Raw genomic sequence first — 16,000 nt, 5'->3', positions numbered from 1 at the left:
GAGAGAAGCAGATTCCAAGCTGTGCAGAGAGCCCCACGCAGGACTTGATCCCAGGACCCTGAGATCTTGACCTGAGCTGAAGGCAGATGTTCAACCAACTGAGCCACCCAGGTGCCCCAGGGCATTTGTTTAAAAGAATTTGGAGATGGATTTTTTTTTTTTTTTTCAATTCTCAATCTCCACCTCTTCATTCATCTCTTTCGTAAATAAAATTTGATGTCAAGCTTGCTGTGGGGGTCCTGGACCCTCATGAAACCCATGGAGCATCCAAGTCACTGTTCACCTTTCTGGTCCTCCACCAGTTGCTAGATCGCCACCCTGGGTCAATGGAGTTGCAAGCCATGAGAGCATGTCTCAGTCCTCCCGCCCCTGGGACCCTCATGATGGCACTCCCCGCTCTGGCCTGGGGCTTCTCTGGGGATGGGAGCCCATACACCGTGTCCTCCCCAAGTGCCTGCTTGTCCTTTGAATGCCTGGACAAGGTTAGGCCTCAGGATGACAGAAAAGGGGATGCCAGCCCAGCAGCCCCAAATGCAGGGAGGGAACACACAACCCAGTCCTCTCGACAGCACAGAAGTGCTCAGTAAAAACGATTGTGATAGTTTTTGCGGAAAGTAGGAAAGAAAGGAAAAAGATTCATTCAAATACCTGCTTACATTTGCATAAAGAAACCCGGGACTGATAAGCAACAAAGAGTAGGGTTTCAGAGGGGTGGTCAATGGGAACTGGGTAGGAGACAGGGGTGAGAGTGTGCTTTTCACCCAACCCCTTACTTACTTTCACTTTCAAACCTTATTCAAAAAATTAATTAAAGCTGGAAACTCTATTCCCCCTTCGCATTTGCAGATTAAATGAGACATCCCGTACGCTCATCTCGAAAGATGCTGAAAAGCATCAGCTGAAAGTCACCCTCCGGTGAGGGTCCCTTTCCAAGCGAGTATTTCCAGGTGCCCCTGGCAGGAGTGCACTCCCCATGCCTAATCATAAAGCTTCCAGCAAGATTCCTTGAGGTCGTTGGAGAGCTGCTCAGGCAGGGGTTATGCAAAAGTTGTCTTCCTTTGGGAAAGATTTATTTGAATGATCCAAAAAAGCTTTAATCTGGTTGTGGTCTTGGAAAACAGAATTCCGCACAAAGCCTGACGTTTGGCTGGTTGGAGGTTCGAACTGGTGTTTTAGGATGAGGCTGGTGGGAATTCTGGCTCTGCCTTGATCGGTGCACGCTGAAACTCTTAAGAACTTTAGTCTGCTCGTCTGGAACATGGGTTAATAGATCCTAGTCCACATGGGATGGATATGGGGGTTGAACAAGTTCATGGATATAAAGCAGCCAGCACACACCGGGCCTCTGGAAAATGCTGCATAAATATTAGTTTCTCCATTCCCTACGGCTGCCAGGAGGCCCTTTCAAAATTGATTTACTACATACTGTTTAAGCAGCATGGTTAATCTCCCCTAAGTCCTGCACAAGATATAAATTAAAACCTCCAACATGAGACCTGGGGGCCTCCCCTTTTCCACCAGTGGAGCACTGAGTAACTGTAATGATTCTTGGAAGCTGTTTGCTCAGAAAGTTCTGGAACTCTCTCCTTCCCGAAACTTGGAGAATAATTTCCATTTCAATAAGAAGTCCATCTCTTTTGCCACTCACTGGCTATTCATTTTTCCACAGAGAGTGGGAGAGATGAGAGTTGGAAGATTCTGATAATTTTGGCAACCAGAGGGCAGGTGGAGGTGGGGAGGAGCTGAGAGGGGGACTGTACTCCTTTAACGGCTGTGCAGTGTCCAGGGGAGGCAGCCATCTGGCCCCTCTTGAGCATTCCTGTTCTGTGCAAGTGCCCCTGGTGATGGACTCAGCAGATGCACACAGAGCAGGTGCTACTCACTTTGGGAAGGTTGCGACAGTGACTGGGTGGCTCAGGTTCTCACTGGGAGCATTCTGGTTTGCAGTCACCTCTTGTGCTGCTGGGTGGCAGTCTGCACTCATTCTGCATCTCTCCTCTCCCATCCACAGAGCAAGCTCTTCTGGGGACTTCAAAGGGACTGCTGCACAAAGACAGTCACCCATCTGTCAGGCCGGGCCCAGAGATGCCTACTGGAAAGGTCTATCTGAAGCGAGTCAAATGCCTTCAACCCACAAACCCTGAGGATGTGACCATGTATAAGCAACTAAATCAACAATCCCCAACAACTGAGCATTCAAATGTTCTAGATGTTTAAGGTGACTTACTGCTAGCATCTAACAGCGGACCTAAAGGTTAGCTAGCCTCACCAAATGCTGCAAGTATTTGAGGGTGGGGGGAAGGAGAATGAGACAGAAAGAGGATGGCTACCCATCGGGAGGAATCTGGCTGAGTGTCTAAATGATCAGTACCTACCATGTTTGTCAGTGAGGTCACATCACACATTTGATTACATGATGTATTCCATCACGCATTCATCTGCATCAGTGAAACCTGCAGCAAGGGGAGCTGTTTGTATTCAGTGAGTGCCCCAGAATGATAGATGCAGGCCACCTGGGAGACAGTCCCTAGTAGAGTGCCATAGGTCTCTGCTCTTGGTTTATGCTGAGCCAAAGGGTCTTCTGGTGAAGATGTAAAAGGGAGGGACACCTCCCTAAATTGCAGATGATGTCAGGCTTCATATTTTATGTTAGAGAACATATGGGCCAAATCTAGGAGATTAAACCAAAAGTCTGTACCTAAAGAAATGAGAGGTGGCTTTGCACATGTCCCCACGCAAAGAGGCAGGGATGTTAACCCACTGCCAATGCATGGACCCAAACCTCAGCCCAGCATCCAGGAGAAGGCAGGTCACCATGCACATGTGAGGGGGACATCAGAAAACAGCAGTCCCTGACCAGAAGGGCAGCACGGGGGGTCAAGGCTGCCGAATACCTCAGCACACACTTTCAGGAGCTGTGCAAAGAAGGAAGAGCTCGAGCAAGTGGTGACAGCCATGCAGCTGGAAGGGTTCATTGTGAAAGAAACCGGGACTTGTGTTGTAATTCAGCAGTTTCTGGGACAGAATAACTGCCCAATGAATGCTAATGAATGTGCTGAATTATGAACATAGTTTTGACCACGGATATGACTGAATGGCTTCAGGGGGAGCAGAACTAGGTCCAAAACGTGGAAGTGCCAGAAAACAGGCTTTGGATTATTTATGGAACATCTTCTCAGTCAGTGCTTTGCAGTGATGGGCTGGGCTGTCTCTGGAAGGAGAGAAGGGTTTAAGTATAGATTGAACGGCCCTTATGGGGCTCACCTCGAGGGATGCTGTGGTGGGGCAGTCCCCAAAGTGAAGAGTGTCTTTGTAATGGTGATGACCCCAAGTTGGGTCAACTCCCCAAGCTGCACCGACCATCAGAGGCTTGGTGACTCACTCACGGTCACACAGCTAGCCAGGGGGAGCCAGGAACCTCCTCTAGCTGCCTATCCATACAGAGAAAACAAAGCAAGACACAAAATGTATAAACCAACTTTCAGATCTCCACTCAAGTGGAGGGACCTTCAGAGACCACCCCATATATACAGGGCCCCTTGCCCTGCACCACTTGCACCCCACCCCCCAGCAGCCCTTCTAACAGCTACATTTGCTTATCACCTGCCTCCAGAGGTAAACATTTGATGAATATCGAATGAATAAACGACGGGAGAGACAACTGAATCTCTCTCCCCTAGCCTCTAGGCTGTACGGCTCACGCTGTCCCTGGGCCTGGAGAAAATGATGTGGAGGCAGGATGATGGATTCCTCGGGTGCCCAAGCTGGACTGGATGGACCATGACTGGGGGGAGATCCGGGCCCCCAGAGAAAGGTGTCCGTGGTCAGGAACACACAGCAAAAAGGCAGTCATTCCAGTGACAACAGCCAATACTATTGAACACCTACTGTGTGTGGCACTTTGCTAAGAATTCTCTGCAAAGCGAGCCCTTTCATCCTCAAAAGCACCACCCCTGGGGCACTGACTCCTGTACTCCTACTTCCCAGGCTAGGAGACAGAGGCCAGGAGGCACTGAGCTTGTGCAGCCAGGAGCCGGCGGAGCGGAGGTGGCTCCCTCGCCAGGCCTCCTGGCCTCTCCCCAGACAGACAGTCCACGGAATCGAGCAAGCAGCACGGCCCTGGGTGGGTGGCTTCAGGGGAGGGCAGGCGGCGTGTTGCAGCATCCCGCACCCGTGGGAGGACAGCATTTTGCCGTGCTGCTGTGGAACCGGGCAGAGGAGAGGAGAGGCGGGGCCCTGGGGCCTGGAGCCTGGGTTTGCTCCCTGCTGCCCATTCAGCTCATCTCCCCACTGCTTGTGTGCTTCCTGTCGATTAGGGCTGAACATGGTTTAACACTTCTCCCTTAAAAGCCATAAGAGTAGCGGTTCCTGAAGGCTCAGTCGGTGAAGCATCTGCCATTGGTTCAGGTCATGATGCCAGGGTCCTGGGATCAAGTCCCAATGTGGGGCTCTCTGCCCAAGTGCCCAGGGGGAGCCTGCTTCTCCCTCTCCCTTTGCCCCTCCCCTGCTCATGTTCTCTCACGAATTCTCTCAAATAAATAAATTAAACTCTTAAAAAAAAAAAAAAAAGCCAAAACAGTCAAAAAACACACTTGGGGGATTTGTAGGATGACAGTGACAGGGACCTGAGGTGTGCCTTAGCCAATCTAGTCAGTCCCCGGAATGGCTCCACACAAACAAAAATAAGGATGCCTCTCCCCAAACAGGAAAGTTCATGATCAAATACCACAAGCCTGGATGGTCTGTCTGTGTGGGCCTTGCCTGAGGCTCTCGCACCCAGAAGAAACCATCAAACAACTGGCGGGAATGGTCTTGGTGTAAGGTGCCCAGCCTGGGCCACCTCCTGGGCGGGTGGTTCCCTGGGCACCTTGAGCTTTTGTCCCCAGAGAGGGGGACACTGAGGTTTGCACTGGTGACAGAGACGTGAGACCCCCACCTGCCTGGCCCAAAGCTACTGGCCCAGAAGCTCTCCATTCTTCTGAGCACTGAGGGCCAAGTTCAACTTGACCCCTCCACCCCAAGGCCACATCTGTCCTCAGGGTGACGGCCCATCTTTCAAAGCTGTCCAGAGTAGGAAAACATGCTCTAGATGTGTGCTCTCTAGAATGACAGCCACTAGCCACGTGAGGCTATATACTTTTAAATTTAAATTAACTGAAATAAAATGTAAGTTTTATTCAATTCCTCAGTCACATTAGTGACTTTTCAAGTGCTCAGTAGCCACACGTGGCTTGTGGCTGCATATGGCACAGATGTAGCACGGTTTTATCATCGCTGAAAGTTCTGTTGAATGTGTGCCGGAGGCTTTGGGAAGTCACAAGAAGATACCATGTGACCTCCACAGGTCCTCCGAGAGTGCTATGTTTCTGACTCCTCTGCTATCACTGTTCTTTCTAGCCCCCCAAGCAGGCCAAGATGGGGGACCAGGTTAGGAGAGGCCTACAGCAGTTAGCAGACAGGATGCGGCCACCAGACACTCCACAGCTGTGTGTGTGGGGCGGGGCACATTTCCAGGAGGGGCCTATGGTCAGGGACAGAGCACCACGGCATGCAGGCCTCTCTGGCTGGAGCAGGAGCCCAAGAAGCTCTGGAACCCCACACACGCTGATCTTCAGGTGTCCAACAGTAAGGGTGGCAGCCACCTCAGAGAGCAGACTGCCCCACCCCAGTTGTCTGGCACCAAGAACCCTGAGATTGGATGGTGACAGGAGGGGCCCTGGGACAAACAAGGATTCCCTATAATGACAGAATCTGAATTTTCCCTCAGCCAGGTTGAGGGGGTAATGTAGGGGCAGGGTGAGCTTAAAGCAGATCTAATATAATTTAGAGATTTAGAGAATAAAGGAGTGTTATATTTTTGATACCTTAGCACTGTAGACTGAAATGCATACTCACAAAACAGATCCGTTGGATGAGCAGAGAAATTATAGGGGAGATGAGGGATGATGGAAAAACTGCACAGGATGGACAGATCTGCTCTGAAAATCCTCATCATCATTTCCAGAGGTGACATGAGTGTCGTGGCTATTGAGGCTCAGCAGCAGTACACAAGAAGCCATCTGCACCCACTGTCCAGAGGCACCCCTCCAGGGACCAGCCTACGTGCTCCATGAGGAGACCCCTCTGTGGTTGCTCTTTGCCCTCCCAGCACCAACCTCTGCTTAATACTCTCAAAAATTAAATGTTTTCATTTATTTTAAAATCAGAAGAAAACCCAAAATATAATGAAAATGACTATGTAATAATAAATCCAGTTTGGAGAACATTCATCTTTATACCAAGACAGTCATAATACAGTCTTACATGAGGGAAGGGCCACGAAGGCTAAAGCACCTGTAATGGTCACTATGCAGCCCTGAGCTCTCGCTCCTTATACCAGAAGCATAAAAGGCCGCTCCACACAAAGGGAACAGACATCCCCTCCTAGTTGACCTACAGATTGAATTTCAGCAGTGATTTCTCGTACCTCCCTCTGCATCGTGCAGGTAAACCCACTGCCAAAATAGTCACATCTCCAGGCATCTCACATTTCCAGCCTCCCAAAACCCTGTGGCCATCTGTCTGCTCTGCCCTCCTTAGTGCTGCCTTTCTTTCTCCAAGTTGTCTTGTGATTCCAAGGAGGCTGCTGGAGGTCCAGCCATCACCTTTGCATTCTACACAGGAGGACAGAGGGAGGTAGAGGACAAAAGATTAAGCCTCTTAGATGTCAGGCTCCTTCAGGGAGCTTTCCCCAAATCCCCACTACACGTTGCAGCCTATGTGTTTCATCAGCCACTCCACCTGCCTGTCTGAATTTTCCGTCTGCAATGGCGTAAATGCGGCATGTAATGTAAAGGAGCTGGAGGAGGAAGATGGAGGGAGGCCATGAGGCTCTGAGATGGTGCAAAGCAAAGAACACACAGAAGGGGACTTAGTCCAGGGTGGAATTACAGCAAACACCCCCTGCTGAAAAAACCCACCCTGTCCTCATGCATCCTCATGGCCCTGGTTGTGTCACCAGATGATGGGGTCATGTGGAAAGGAGGGTGTGACAGGTCCACCTTCTCTGGCCCTTGATGGGACTGAATGCTGTGAATAAACTCCATGTCCTTGGAGCTGAAACTTTTCTACTTCGGCCATCCTGCTCTTTGCTGGACCACTGCCGAACCTTTGAAGGCCAGTCTGGATGACGCCCAGGCTGTAGCCTCAGGGCTGGAAGGGCGCGGTCCTGACTCAGGAGCTGACTCTGGAAAAGCCGGCTGCAAGGGAGGGCGTGAGTCATGAACCCAGACATAGCTGGGATTCCTGGTCTGTGCTCCGGGGTGGGGTGCGGGGGAAGAACGCTAAGCTTGGACTGCTCTCCTTCTAGGCAGGAGGTGCTACAGGATGTGAGGGCTCCCGCCTCCCTGCACCCGTCCCCTGGGGCGCTGAGAGCGGCCTGGCAGTATTGGGCTCACGTCTATTTCACCAGAAAGACATAAATAGGAAAGACCCGGTCTGCTGGTTCACCTCCTCGTCCCTGGGCCAAAGAACCAGACTGTCGGGTTCAAAACGAAGTTCCTCTCCTTACTAGCGCTGCGATCTAGCCATCTCCCCTAAGCTCCCTGTGCCCCAGCTTCCTTGTCCGGATGATGGGGGGCGATGACGATAATCTGTCACACAGTTCTGTGAGGACTCCAGAAGATCATATTTGAAAAGCATCCAGAAGAGTGCCTGGCACCAAGCAGGCACTCAGTAAACAAAGCAGTGTTTGAATTATCATTATTTTATTGGGTAAATGTGAAGTATTTGCTAATGCATGAATGAAAGGAAATCTTATTTGACTATTAATACCAAAGTCAAACAAATGGCTTCTCTCCTTTTGAATGCCGTTTTCCAAGTTGTTCAGGGCTCTTGAAGCCACAGTCTCCTCCTGAGAGTTCTGATGAGAGCAACGTGGTTATTTCACAAAGTAGACCCTGATCCCAGCCGAGCTAAGCGACTTGTCCTGGTTCCAGTCATGGGACTGAGAATGCTGTAAAACATCAATCTAGCTGTCTTCAGGAGCACTCTGTTGTGGAGACTGCTTGTTGCCTATCCTACATCCATTCTCCTCTACTTCCTGTGTTGTCAGCAACTGCTATGTTGTCAGGGGCAGCAATGTGCCTAATTAAAAAGCTGCATTCCCCAGGCTGCTTTACAGATACGGTGGCCAATAAAAGATATAGGCAGAAAGGGTATGTTGCGGGTTCTAGGAAAGCTCTTTAAAGGAGCCTGACACCTAGGCTGCTTAGCCTTCTGTCCCCTACTTTCCTCTTTCTTCTTGTGTGGAATGCACAGGTGATGGCTGGAGCTCCAGCAGCTCTACTAAAACCAGAAGACAACTTTAAGGAAGGAAGCCAATGCTAAGGAATGCAGAGAAGAGAGATGAATGAACTGGCTGCCCACTGACCTTTGCACTGGACAGCCCGCTTCTAATCTTTTTCTGTCTGAGGGAAAGTAAGCCTGACACTTGCTGGGAGCACGGCTATTTTGTAAAACTTTCCTTTATATCTACCTGAATTGATAGAAACCCATGCATCCTTCTCACACTATGTAAATGTCCAGGAATAACAGCTAAAATGATACATTTATGCCATTACTAAAAACTCCAGTATTTTAAGTATGATAAACTTTTGAAAGGACAGCACGGAGGGAAAGGCTAATGCTAAAAGTCTCTGGGGAGAAGCCCTCCCTTGCAGGATAATGGATCCTAAAAACAAAGGATGCACGGGAAAACCGCCATGGATAACATTTGCCATCACCGTTAGCTTTTTTGATTATACAAAATGCAAGGAAACCGGGTGTTTTTAGCTTTTCTTTAATCAGAGGAATCATCTGAGACCAAACAAGCCTCCCAACCACTCCTCCTTCCTGTGGACCCAACTTCCTTCTGATCCACTGCTGGCTTCCCCTCGCCTGAGCTCTGTGGTCTAACCAGAACCCTGTTGAAGTTGTGAGGAGCCCAAGTTCTGCCCTGAAGCACTGGGCCAAGCACACGACTGTCCCGCCTCAGCACTGCGAGCAGAGAGGGTCCTCTGGATTTTGGCACAGGTAGCAGTTGCAGAACAAAACCGCCCACAAAGTGGCACCATTTAGAACAGACAAACAATACAGCCATGCTGCACATGCAAAGCCTCGACTTTCAGAAAGGAGATGTATGAAGCACCTGATGCCTTATGTTGGCAGGGCAGTACCACAGAAGGCTGACTGTGTCAAGGGACACAACTGGCATTACTTCTGGATCCCTGTAGAATGAGTGTGAAGATTCAGCTCCTGAGGCACTGCGTGATCTTGGATATCTTCAGATTCGGCAAGGAAAGGACATGTTATGCTCGCCCTGGTTTTAGTTTTAAGTGTACCTTACTTAATATTTTCAAAATGACTCAGCCCCATATACTGTGATGATTCGCAAACAACCAGAAATTGACAGTAGCTGGCCTTAGACAGGAAGTGTGAGTACAGCATCCAGCTGCTTCCACCCTGGAAGCAGGTCCGAGGCCAGTGGTCCTGGATTCTCTGGCCCGCCGTCCCATTCTGCCGGATTACAGACAGCACCCTCCTGGTCCCCTGCTTTTCCTGACTCTCCTCTCCTGATGGAGGTGAAGGTCCCGCCCCCCTCTGCCAGGCACTCCTCAAGGCAGCTGCTCAGCCTGATATACCTGCCTAGGACTCCTGCACCTTGAAGAAGTTGAGTAATTGGCCATCCTTCCTATCTTCCAGGGTGGGTATGTGTGTGTGTTGGGGGCTGAGGGGTAAAGGAAATGCACAGAAATTTACGACCACGTGGTTGGGCTGAAGACAAGGGGAGCTGTCCCCACTGTGATGATGGGGACAATAGAAACCATGATGGCCACGATGACGGTGACAACATCTAGTACTCTGGGTTTTCCAGGAGAAAACCATGAAACATTTCCCGTTTACCTAATCAATAAATATCTTGCAAATGCAGAACACAACACAGATGGGATCTCACTTCAGGAACCCAGAGCCAATTCTTTATGGATGCCCACAGGGCCCAGGGCCCGGGTAGAGACAGAAAGGAGTCTGGGTCTATGTCTGAATCTGTAATCGTGTATTTAACAGCTATCAAGTCTCACTATAACTGTTGTGCTAATCATCACAGATCTTTACGAGGACCCAAGAGGCCAGTACTATTATTAACTCCCTTTCACAGTGAGGAAGGTGGGACAAGAAGAAGCTATGTAACTTGCCCAACATGAGGGCAAGCTCTCCGTATGGCAATAGATGGTGGGGACCATGCTAACCTCTTGGCAAGAGGGATAAAAGCCCAGGTAGGGGTCCTGATGAACGGTGTGGAGTGGGAGATGGGGCCAGCAGCAATAGGCCAGTCTCGAAGCTCAGGGGGCCATGACAACAGGCCACCAGGCCATTTCCAAATATCATCAAACTGTCAGCATTTTCTTTTTTGCTGCAGGTGTCCTTTTAAAATATCTGCTCCGTTTCTCTTGTAGTTTGTTTCTCTTTTTACTCTTTGCCTGCATCCTCATTAGAATCAGCATCTTTCTTAGTTGGAAAATATGACAAAGCAGCACATCATATTAATGAATGCTCTATTATTCAGACCTGCCCATGGCCTTATTTCTGGCCTTTTTAAATGACTCTCCTGATTATAAAAGTGATTCTGTCAGTTCACCACAGGCTTATTTCTCATGGGTAAGCGGTAAATTGACTTCCAGCATTCATACGACTGCCTGAATTCTACATCAAAGAATACAATCAAGGTCTCAAATAAAATCAACCACCTCAAAACTACTTCCCGATGGCGCTTATCCAGGGGAATTGAAGACTCCGCCCGGTAACAAACACACATTGACTCCTGGTGTGTTCTCTGAAATGGGGACAAGAGAGAATGCTAGTGTGCATAAGCCACCACGACACTGCCTAAGGCATTTTGCCTTTTGGGGCTCTTCTCTCCAGGAAGATGGCATTTCTCTGAGCGCTTACAATGATTACTCACCGAGAGAGACAGACTGGGCTGGGCTCCCACCTCGGAAACCCCTGTTGTCTGCCTTGCTGAGGTCCTGACTTGATCCGGAGACGGTCAGCCTTGGAACTGCCACTGATTACATTGAAATCACAAGATCTTGCTTGGGAAAGTGATGTCACTAATTCTGGGGCCGCAAGCCCACATGCCTTGAGAGTCCAGGTAAGAAGGGAAGCTGATAGAGCTAACGTCAATGGGGGCTCCTCAGTGTCCAGATGCTGTTGGAAGCCCTTGGCAGATGTTTACTCTCTGAGCCCTCCCAGTGGCCCCCTAAGGCAGGCAGTGTCATGGTCCAGAAGCCCAAGGCTAACAGAGCCTTGCAGTATTAGGGTTCAATGGGGCCCGTGATCCAAAGAATATAGGACCCCATCATAGTGATCTGAATACAAAAAAAAAAAAAAAAAAAAAAAAGAAAGAAAGAAAGAAAAGAAAAAGAAAAAGAAAAAGAACCCAAACACCAATCCTGGGCAGGCCAACAGAATTTGAGAGGGTTGGGGGTAGATTCAAATAGGATGCATTTGGCCTTAGAGCCACCAGCCTACAACTCCAGGTTTGTTTTTGTTTTTGTTTGTTTTTTTTTATATATATATATTTTTTTAATTTTTATTTATTTATGATAGTCACAGAGAGAGAGAGAGAGGCAGAGACACAGGCAGAGGGAGAAGCAGGCTCCATGCACCAGGAGCCCGACGTGGGATTCAATCCCGGGTCTCCAGGATCGCGCCCTGGGCCAAAGGCAGGCGCCAAACCACTGCGCCACCCAGGGATCCCTTGTTTTTGTTTTTGTTTTAATTTTTTTCTTGGCATTTTTCTCAGTTTATAAGAGTAAGGTTCAAGGGAGGATTTCTTCCTTGGAATCCAGCTCTCTGATTTTAATGTGACACCTTCCCACCCCCTACCCCCTTCCCCGCTGCATGCTACATGCATGCTACATGCATAACGCCTGCTTTGAAGCTCAAGCTGTGACCCTTCCGGCTCCCACTTGATGCCTCCCGCAGGTGTCACATCGCGGGACACTAGATGTAGCTTTAACCCTGGGCTATCCCCACCCTTCATACACTCTGGATTTTTAATTTAACAAATCGTATGCTCAATCAGCTCTGTCAAGGCAGACCCTAAAAGTCAACATCAGCCGAAGGGGAGGGTCCGGTGTAAGGACCCCTTAGCAAAAGGGCTTCACAAGGACACAGAAGAGCTGGGACTGAAGCTGGGGGCGAGTGGGGGGGGGTGGTCATCAAACAAGGGAGGCACCCAAAGTTGATTTTCAACAAAGACCAAACAGTCAGATCCTCCTGGAGGGCCAGCCAGCCACCATGCTGTGCTTGGGGGCAGATCGCTTATTCTCTTAGAGCTGCTCCAATTATAGAAATCTGGTGCTGACTCATTATTAACCCAGAAAGCCCACACACTCAAATGACTCTACTGAAAAAAGCTCCCTGTCATACCCTGCCTACTGATGTGCAGGTTTTTAAGCAAATTCAAAAAATGTTTATCACAAGGTATTTATGACATTTTAACCGTTCATTTACAGTAACTAGAATGACATTAAAAAAAAAAGTTTCCTGTATTTTACTTGACTGTAAAGCTAAGTCTCTTCAGAATAGTAACAGGCTGACAAACACATTATCAAGGTCATATCAGGCCTCAGGGACTCAACAACCCAACCCTCACCCTCCCCAACCCCAGCCCCTAGGCACCAGCCCCCAGACCCCTGCATATTTTCTTTCTGATTTCACTACAGTTTGGGACATTCACTCTCAAGCAAAAAGAAAAGACATAAAGTAAGTTCCCAGAATCATTCATATGCCAAAATTCTGCCTCTCTATTGTATTTCTTGCACTTAAAAACTGGGCAGCTCAGACCACGCGGCCAGAAACTTCTCGGGGGCTGTCTTCCCTCCACCTCTGAGAAGCGGAAGCTGGCCCAACCTCAGTCCCCCTGGGTGAGCACCGATTCACCCACCTCCATCTCTGAACTTCACTGGGGCTCCAGAGCGGAGTCTGGAACCGCTTAGCTTCCAACCGAGCATCACTGCCTCTTCCAGGACGACAGTGTAGCACGAGTATGGACATTCTCCCAGCTAAGCCCTGAGACAGCAGGCTGAAAGACAGTAGCGATGGGGCGGGGGCAGACGCAGCAACTGCTCTAAAATTAGGGACCCTCAAAGTCTCGAATGCAGTGTCCCCTCCAAGATGCAACAGCTTTAACCCATCTAGACTCTGAGGCAGACGGCAGAAATGATGGTAAAAATGACAGAGACGTACTCACCAGGGACAAGCGGCTGACTCCACCTTCCCGCCGCCGGGGCCCCGAAGGTCTGAAGCAGACACCGACTCAGGCACAGCCCTTCTGGAATACCAGCCCGGGGCTCAGCAAGCAACCAGCCATGCAGTCACTCTTTCCCTCCATTCCCAATGATGTCCACATGACTGAGACCAAAAAAAAAGAAAATGAAAAAAAAAAAAAAAAGAAAAAAGAAAAAAAGAAGGAAAAAGAAAGAATGAAAAAAAAAGAGTAAAAAAAAAAGGCAGAAAAAAAAAAAGCGCGCACACCTCAGTCTTCGTTCTCATTGGAACGAGATGACTCATGCTGACTCACAGCCACCACTTCCTCTCCGACATTCTCTTCATACTTGTGAGCTGGGCTGGTCCCGTTCCCAGGGTCTCTGCAGCCCTTCCTGGAAGAACAGTCTTCTGACCCTGGCAAAGCGACCCAGATGCTGACCTCATGTGGAGCCCCCCAGGGTGGGGGGGGGGGAGCGCCTACACAGGGGAAATGCTTTATTTAGGAGATCTGAACCACAGAAAAATAAAATGCATGACTCTCATGTGCATTTGAATTTCAAATATACACTGACATTTTGTAATATGTTGCAACGCTCCTGCTCCTACGAAACTCTTGCTCTTTTCAAGGCATTTCAGAGAAGGCAGGAGAACGGGATATTGCCTTATTCTCTAAGGAGGTGGGGTCTACATTGCCCTGGCAAGACTTGTTTCAGTGCATGGTTTCTTCTGCATCTCTTCCTCTGACATAACCAATTCGTGGGCTCTAAAATCATGATCTCTTCAAAGTTGTTTATTAGGAGGGTGTGTGCTCTGCTTTGGGGATTAAGTGACTTACAAAATCTTTTCTCTCTGTCTTTTAGATTGCAAGAATTTGCCAGACGTGAATATTAAAATCCCAAGAAATGAAATGAAGGTGTAACAATCGAACTTTTAAAAATTGTCGGTGCATGTTAAGAGGCAAGAGCAGAGAGTAGTCTCTGCCACCCGGTTTTTCTTTGGAATGATACCGGGGGTGGGGCAGTCTTCCACAGCTTCCTGCATTTTTCAATTATGAGAGGCTATGGAGGAGAGCAGGATCCGCCTGATGCTCAGCCGCCTCTCCAGAAGCCCAGAAGGGTGGCTTGATTGCATCAGGACAACCATGGTTTCTGGAAGGTCACACACACAAGGCCATGAGTGAACACTGGTGCTCTTAAAAACACGTTTTGACTTAATGCCTACTGCTGGGTAGGCCACACTCTGATACCCCTAAAGGATACAGAGAAAATATGGAAATTACATTTTGCTGGATGACAGGAGACACAGGCAAGCCACATGTGCAATGTGCAGTGGGCCTCACTCCGGAGGGGTCAGAAGACTCAGTTTCCATTTACAGCAAAGTTCATCTTAGGGGAAAAAATACTTGTTCAGTATTCTATTAGGTTCTTTTAACAAGACAATCGTGGCATTTTCTATCAGGACCAAGTGCTTTGACTTCCCTTGAAAGCTGCAGTGTGCCAACTGGCCAAATACTCTCATTTCTTGCAGGGATTTCTTTCCCTCCAGGAGAGTGGAAAGCCTGTTGGTTTTCTGGAATTTAGGGATAGCTTTGTTGTGCAATTCATCGCTGTGTTTTTCTCTAGGGGAGAATGGGGCTTGGGGACACCAGCCTCATGAACAGCCTGAAAACAGGGCTTTAGCAAGGCTGTATGTCATCCCCAAGGGACATCTTGTACCCGGTGGGGACCCAGCAGCCATGGGAAGTCTACACCGATGCCAAGAGTCCACAGGGGTGTAGGCTGTGATTTTTGTCCTATATATAGAAAGCCAGACCTTATTTTATTTATGAAGACTTGTATTAAGTCAACTCATTAGTCCCTGAGAAGGAACTAAAAAATAAATATTAATTTTTAAAAATCACCAGGAATAAATTAAAGAAATTTGAAATAATTGGGAAATGTAAGCTCCACGTGGTGGCCACACCCTCCCGCTGGAAGGACCCTGCCAGAGGCCTCATCACTTCAGCCGTGGGTTCTTCCACAGTAACACTGTTACAGTGAGCCTTTTGGAATATTCTAGAGCAAGGCCTCAGACATGAACCTGGGTCTCCTCCTAAAGCAGCAATTTGAGCCGTCACCTTGGAAGGTCACTGGAACTGTGTTCTATTTGGTGCTGCATTGAATGATCCTATGAATGCTGTCTCTTAATTCCTGATTGCACTTCCATCCAGAGCTCTTCTCATTTGGGCTGGGAAGTAGGGAGAGAATATTAGTGAGAAGGAGGAGGCCATTCCCAGCATATTCATAAATAAAACATTCATTAAGGTGTATCAGTAGCACTGCCTCCCATAATTGTTAATATGGAATGTTCTAGAGTCTATTCTCTATCAACTGGCTAATTTTTGCATACTCCATCAGAAAGGAAACAATGGTGACACTCTAAACATGGTGAAATGGAAACAATTTTTAAATGTCTACGTGTTCTTTTGCCAATGAAAATAGCATTGTAAAAATTTAGGTTTCATTGAATTAGTACAATAAACAAGTTTCACTCCAGAAGAATGTACAATCTGAGGACAGTGCATTCTAGCATGTCATGAGATTCTCATAAATATTGATGACTTACATTGAAGAGTATTTGTTATATGTTAGTAATTCTCCTAAACGTGCACAGGTATTCACAATCTCTGATCCTCAAAATCTGAGTAAGGTCATCCCCACTTTCTAGCAAG

At 48.4% G+C, this 16,000-nt stretch overlaps 1 long non-coding RNA gene across 2 annotated transcripts in view; it reads right to left on the bottom strand.

The window, feature by feature from the left end:
* Positions 1 to 13,412, bottom strand: part of LOC140599998 (uncharacterized) — a 151,494-nt gene extending 138,082 nt beyond the window's left edge. For both annotated transcript variants that reach the window (XR_012003138.1, XR_012003139.1), the window contains exon 1: positions 13,274 to 13,412. This is a non-coding gene — a long non-coding RNA (uncharacterized lncRNA). The remainder of the gene's footprint in view (positions 1 to 13,273) is intronic.
* Positions 13,413 to 16,000: the final 2,588 nt, after the last annotated feature.

The sequence above is a fragment of the Vulpes vulpes genome, chromosome 8 (assembly GCF_048418805.1).
Source record: "Vulpes vulpes isolate BD-2025 chromosome 8, VulVul3, whole genome shotgun sequence".
In the NCBI taxonomy this organism is placed as follows: Eukaryota; Metazoa; Chordata; class Mammalia; order Carnivora; family Canidae; genus Vulpes; species Vulpes vulpes.
This window is presented reverse-complemented; position numbering and strand designations above follow the sequence as displayed.